Consider the following 5,713-nt stretch of genomic DNA (forward strand, 5'->3'; position numbering starts at 1 on the left):
CACCAGGAGTAGAGGAGCAGGAAGGGGAAGGGGGTGGCCATGCGAGGGGACACTTTCAGGCCAAGTCCCAGCTTCAGTCTGATCCTCCTGGGAACCCCGGGGTGGACATCACACCTCCTGGTTGCCCCGCTCTGAGACAAGGAGCCGGGCTTCGCATTCCCACAGCAGCCAGTCGTGGGCTGAGGACACCTGGGGCGTTGGGAACTCCCTGGCTTCTCCTTGGTTTAACATCTGGAGCTGCTTGTGAATTGTGCCGCCACACACACCCGAGTGCAGGTGTCTTCTGCACAGACTGCGGGCCTCGCTCTTCTGAGTGCCGCTAGCTCGCGACCCACCCACTGGTGAACCTGGTCAGGGTACTTTCTCTCAGGGGCAGACTCTGATCCGGGCGGGCTACCGGTGTCTCTGTTTGCTCCTTTCTTTCTTCCACTTCGGGAAAGGCTTCCTTACTGGGTGTGGAAATCTCCTATGCCTTTCCTCGCCTATTCTGTCAGCTCTAAAATTCTCTTTCGGTTGCCACCCTCACAGATGGATTAGGAAACTCTTTGCGGTGCACTCATTAGTGAAATGACCTCAATGACGCTGGAATCCAATATCTAATGGCCGATTTTTAGCGAGTCCACACGCCAGGGTGGTTGGGGTCCAGTGCAGCCCCGGCCAGGCCCAGGCCCCTTGGACTGGGCCACAGGAGGACACAGAGGAGGGTCCCGGCCCCCACGGTAGCGGTGCGGGCAGTTCTCCAAGGGCTTGGGTGTTTTCCAGAGGGAGGAGATGGAGGGGACTGATTTCTTCAGCGCCCCACAAACCACGCCACCCCACCCCACCCATGGGACACATCCCGAGAGAGAGAGAGACGCCCCATACACTGGCTCCCCTCCCCCGTGCGCTGTGCCCCAGCCCTGGCCCGGGGGAATAGGCGGCCGCCGGGCCACAGGGTGGGGGGCGCAGCTGAAAGGGGTTGTGGGGGAGGGCCGCCCCTGGCTGGGGTCAAAGGGCGAGCGCCCCGCCCCTCCCGCCCGTGCGCAGTCTGCGGCCCCGGCGCGCTGGGGGTGGGGGGCGGGGAGGTGAAGGAGGCCAGGCGAGGAGAGGAGGGGGGCTTGAAGGTCTCCACCTGGGCGGGTCCAGCCGTGGAGGCGCATCTTGTGTGAGTGTGAGTGAGTGAGTGAGTGTGAGTGTGAGTGTGTGTGTGTACAGAGACAGCCCCCAACCCCGGCCCGCCGCTCCCTGCCCGCCCCGCCTGTCACCCCCCGTCCCTCGGAGCCCGCGGGACCCGGCCGGCGAACTCAACAGGCCCGACCCGGCGCGGGGCCTGGGGCGGGAGGAGGCGGCGGGGAAGCGCAGAGAGGCTCGGCTTCTTGAGCGGGGCAGGGGCGCCCTCCGCCGTCCACGGCCACACCACCCCGAACGCGCCCGATCCCGTCTGGTCTCGGAAGCTAAGCAGGGTCGGGCCTGGTTAGAACTTGGATGGGAGACCGCCCGGGAATACCGGGTGCCGTAGGCTTCTTCTTTTTTTTTTTGCCTCTGGTTCTGTCGCGTTTCTGGGAGTGCGGGGGCGGCCCGGGGTGGGGGTGACCCCCACCCTCAGCGCCCGCCGCGGTGCCTGGCGCCCCAGCCCGCGCCGTTGGGCCTCCTCTTGTCCCGAGCCGTGACACCGCCGCCACGCGGCAGCATGCGTGGCTTCTGGACAGTCAGGTCTCAGACCAAAGGTCTGCTCTGTGGGAGCCGACACGCTGGAGGAAACCTTGAGAGTCTGAGAGGGGAGGGAGTTCCAGAAGAAGGCCAGGATGTCATTTTGAGGGAGTATGTGACCAGAACTCCTCCCGTTGCTTTTGGGGTTCTATGGGCTACACGTAGGAATCTTTGGTGGTGGCACCTGATGTTCGGGGATCCGGAGTCACACCCAGACCTGCTCCACAGGCCTCCTTTTACTTTTCTCTTCGGATTCATTTTTTTTTTTTTTTTTTTGAGACAGAGTCTCGGTTTGTTGCCCAGGCTAGAGTGAGTGCCGTGGCGTCAGCCTAGCTCACAGCAACTTCAAACTCCTGGGCTCCAGTGATCCTTCTGCCTCAGCCTCCAGGGTAGCTGGGACTGCAGGCATGCGCCACCATGCCCCGCTAATTTTTTATATATATATCAGTTGGCCAATTAATTTCTTTCTATTTATAGTAGAGACGGGGTCTCGCTCTTGCTCAGGCTGGTTTTGAACTCCTGACCTTGAGCAATCCGCCCGCCTCGGCCTCCCAAGAGCTAGGATTACAGGCGTGAGCCACAGCGCCCGGCCGGATTCATTATTTTTAAAAAGTGTCTCTTATCTCTATTATTGCATTTTCTTTTCTCTCTCTTTTCAAGCAGATGATGGGAGTCCAAGTATTAAGGTGACATGTGTTGCCCGTGCCCCCCTCCCCCCCCCCCGTGTTCTTATTCATTTACCTCTCATGTTGTTCCAGCATATTGTGGGGGCACCAATGTTAAGGTCGGGTGCGTTGCCCTCTCCCAGCCTCCCCCCTCGGGTCAGAGCTTCAAGTGCGCCCATCCCCCAGTCGGTGCGTACCCACCCCATTCCTAATGGATGTGTATGCCCATCCCCTCCCCCCACCCGCCCGACACCCACCCGAAGAAGGTGATTCCTCTGTGTCCACTTAGGTGTCCATCGGTTCGTACCCATTTGCTGGTGAGCGCGAGCACGTGGTGCTCGTGTGTCCATTCTTGGGATACTTGGCTTACTGGAACGGGTTCCAGCTCTGGCCAGGAGAACCACGAGAGGTGCCCCCTCACCGCTGCTCCTCATAGCCGAATAGCACTCCGTGGTGTCCACGCGCCACATTTTATTTACCCACTCGTGGGTCGATGGGCACTCGGGTGGCTTCCAGGTCTTTGCGATTGTGACTTGTGCCCTGACACTAACCCTAACCCTTACCCAGCCCGTCTCCTCCACGGCCCCTGCCTGACTGACTCCTTCCCGCCCGGCCTATCACCTGTCACCGTCCTCTGCCCCTGCCTGACACGCTCGTCCCCGCCCGGGCCGTCACCGTCCTCGGCCCCTGCCTGACGGGGCTCCTCCGTCGCCTGGGCCTTCCAAGGGCTTGGTGTGGACGCTGGTTCCAGGACGCCCTCCCAGGAACCCGGTAGCAGGGCGGCCGCAGCGTCTCGTGCAACCCAACCGTCCGCCGGCTGGCCGCCGTCGCTAAGTGGCCTGCGGGGGACGTGCTCCTGCTGTGCCGTGGGGGCCCAGCCTGGTGTCTTCTCTGAGGCCCCGCGGCTGCCGCTCCCCGCAAGGGGATAGCCGCGGAGGTGGGGACCGCCTCCTCATGGGGACGTATACCCAGCTCTCCACGTCGGATTCCGGGGCTCTCTGTCCTGCCAGAAGGCCCAGCTGGCCTGCGGGTCCTTAGAGTGGCAAAAACATCCGAAAACTGAGATTGAGGGTCCGGTGGGTGTCTGCACTTTTGTGCTGGGCACCCCAGGGAGGCCCGGGGGCTGGCTGGACAACGTGGTCTGCTGGGCTGGGGGGGGGTTTGGAGGAGCAACTGATGCCCTTTGCACTTTGGGTAGCAAGTGTCTGAGGTGTCTCTGGGCCCTGTGCCATGTGGGGGCGGGGGCGGGGTGGGAGGAGGAGGAGGAGGAGGAGGAGGAGGAGGTGGGAAGGGCCGTGGCCTGCAGTGGTGTTCCCCGGGGTGGCACAGCATGTGGCTTCTTCCACGGGATGCTTGGCCTGGGCTCCCTGCACCTGGGCCTTTGGAGGACTGGCCCTGTGCTTGCCAACACTTCCTGCAGGGACCCAGAGCTGGGAGGTTGCATCTCTCAGCCCTGGGTCGGGCAGAGCCCCAGCGGGCCATGCCCACAACCTCTCTCAGCAGGGGTCCCCCAGAAGGCTCCTTTGGGACCAGGATTCTCTTGCGGGTGACTCTTTAAGGTCTGGCCCCTGGATGGAGGGGCACCAGGAGTAGAGGAGCAGGAAGGGGAAGGGGGTGGCCATGCGAGGGGACACTTTCAGGCCAAGTCCCAGCTTCAGTCTGATCCTCCTGGGAACCCCGGGGTGGACATCACACCTCCTGGTTGCCCCGCTCTGAGACAAGGAGCCGGGCTTCGCATTCCCACAGCAGCCAGTCGTGGGCTGAGGACACCTGGGGCGTTGGGAACTCCCTGGCTTCTCCTTGGTTTAACATCTGGAGCTGCTTGTGAATTGTGCCGCCACACACACCCGAGTGCAGGTGTCTTCTGCACAGACTGCGGGCCTCGCTCTTCTGAGTGCCGCTAGCTCGCGACCCACCCACTGGTGAACCTGGTCAGGGTACTTTCTCTCAGGGGCAGACTCTGATCCGGGCGGGCTACCGGTGTCTCTGTTTGCTCCTTTCTTTCTTCCACTTCGGGAAAGGCTTCCTTACTGGGTGTGGAAATCTCCTATGCCTTTCCTCGCCTATTCTGTCAGCTCTAAAATTCTCTTTCGGTTGCCACCCTCACAGATGGATTAGGAAACTCTTTGCGGTGCACTCATTAGTGAAATGACCTCAATGACGCTGGAATCCAATATCTAATGGCCGATTTTTAGCGAGTCCACACGCCAGGGTGGTTGGGGTCCAGTGCAGCCCCGGCCAGGCCCAGGCCCCTTGGACTGGGCCACAGGAGGACACAGAGGAGGGTCCCGGCCCCCACGGTAGCGGTGCGGGCAGTTCTCCAAGGGCTTGGGTGTTTTCCAGAGGGAGGAGATGGAGGGGACTGATTTCTTCAGCGCCCCACAAACCACGCCACCCCACCCCACCCATGGGACACATCCCGAGAGAGAGAGAGACGCCCCATACACTGGCTCCCCTCCCCCGTGCGCTGTGCCCCAGCCCTGGCCCGGGGGAATAGGCGGCCGCCGGGCCACAGGGTGGGGGGCGCAGCTGAAAGGGGTTGTGGGGGAGGGCCGCCCCTGGCTGGGGTCAAAGGGCGAGCGCCCCGCCCCTCCCGCCCGTGCGCAGTCTGCGGCCCCGGCGCGCTGGGGGTGGGGGGCGGGGAGGTGAAGGAGGCCAGGCGAGGAGAGGAGGGGGGCTTGAAGGTCTCCACCTGGGCGGGTCCAGCCGTGGAGGCGCATCTTGTGTGAGTGTGAGTGAGTGAGTGAGTGTGAGTGTGAGTGTGTGTGTGTACAGAGACAGCCCCCAACCCCGGCCCGCCGCTCCCTGCCCGCCCCGCCTGTCACCCCCCGTCCCTCGGAGCCCGCGGGACCCGGCCGGCGAACTCAACAGGCCCGACCCGGCGCGGGGCCTGGGGCGGGAGGAGGCGGCGGGGAAGCGCAGAGAGGCTCGGCTTCTTGAGCGGGGCAGGGGCGCCCTCCGCCGTCCACGGCCACACCACCCCGAACGCGCCCGATCCCGTCTGGTCTCGGAAGCTAAGCAGGGTCGGGCCTGGTTAGAACTTGGATGGGAGACCGCCCGGGAATACCGGGTGCCGTAGGCTTCTTCTTTTTTTTTTTGCCTCTGGTTCTGTCGCGTTTCTGGGAGTGCGGGGGCGGCCCGGGGTGGGGGTGACCCCCACCCTCAGCGCCCGCCGCGGTGCCTGGCGCCCCAGCCCGCGCCGTTGGGCCTCCTCTTGTCCCGAGCCGTGACACCGCCGCCACGCGGCAGCATGCGTGGCTTCTGGACAGTCAGGTCTCAGACCAAAGGTCTGCTCTGTGGGAGCCGACACGCTGGAGGAAACCTTGAGAGTCTGAGAGGGGAGGGAGTTCCAGAAGAAG

At 63.4% G+C, this 5,713-nt stretch overlaps 2 pseudogenes; both read left to right on the forward strand.

Annotated features, from left to right (window-relative positions):
• The first annotated feature begins 1,382 nt into the window (after positions 1-1,382).
• On the forward strand, positions 1,383-1,501 carry LOC142870114 (uncharacterized; annotated as a pseudogene).
• A 3,816-nt stretch (positions 1,502-5,317) lies between these two features.
• Positions 5,318-5,436, forward strand: LOC142870116 (uncharacterized; annotated as a pseudogene).
• The last annotated feature ends 277 nt before the right edge of the window (positions 5,437-5,713 follow it).

Source organism: Microcebus murinus, chromosome 3 (assembly GCF_040939455.1).
Source record: "Microcebus murinus isolate Inina chromosome 3, M.murinus_Inina_mat1.0, whole genome shotgun sequence".
NCBI lineage: Eukaryota > Metazoa > Chordata > Mammalia > Primates > Cheirogaleidae > Microcebus > Microcebus murinus.